The sequence below is a fragment of the Helianthus annuus genome, chromosome 8 (assembly GCF_002127325.2).
Source record: "Helianthus annuus cultivar XRQ/B chromosome 8, HanXRQr2.0-SUNRISE, whole genome shotgun sequence".
NCBI classification, from domain to species: Eukaryota; Viridiplantae; Streptophyta; class Magnoliopsida; order Asterales; family Asteraceae; genus Helianthus; species Helianthus annuus.
Window position 1 is genome coordinate 68,107,695 of NC_035440.2, and position 605 is coordinate 68,108,299.

The window sequence follows — 605 nt, forward strand, 5'->3', positions numbered from 1 at the left end:
AACGAATTCCTTGAAAAGCTTGCAAAAATATAAGGGTCTAGCAACGGAGGAACCCTATTTCCATTTGGAAGCCTACGACTCAATTTGCAATACTCTTGGGAGTCAAGGTTTTTCGGCTGATGATGTAAAGTTGGTTTTGTTTCAATTCTCCTTGGAAGATAAGGCAAAGAAGTGGTTCTACACTTTGCCTTCGGCATCTATTTATACTTGGGGGGAAATGCAATAAACTTTCTTAGACGAATTTTATACCGCCCAAAAGACCAATGATGCTAGGAAAGGGTTGAGAAGTTTCCAACAACAACAAGGCGAAATGTTCCATGAAGCCTTCGAGCGCTTAAATATGATGATTAAAAATTGTCCGCATCATGGAATTGAGCTTTGGGAGTTGATGAACGCCTTTCATGAAGGGTTGTGTGCCGAAGATGCACGAGATTTGATGTCCATCACAAATGGGACTTTTGGCACAAACTATGAGCATGACGATTGGGAGTTCTTGGAGCAAATGGCCATTACATCAAAGAGAAAAGCTCAAGCATCAAGGAGCACGACCGGCCGTTACCCGAACACAAGGGCATGCGGTTGATGATGGTAATGTATAAACTTCT

The 605-nt window shown here is 42.1% G+C and overlaps 1 non-coding gene across 1 annotated transcript; it reads right to left on the reverse strand.

Moving 5' to 3' along the window:
• Positions 1-266: 266 nt before the first annotated feature.
• LOC118481556 lies at positions 267-372 on the reverse strand. Its single transcript, XR_004865764.1, has one exon. It is a non-coding gene; the product is annotated as a small nucleolar RNA R71 (small nucleolar RNA).
• Positions 373-605: the final 233 nt, after the last annotated feature.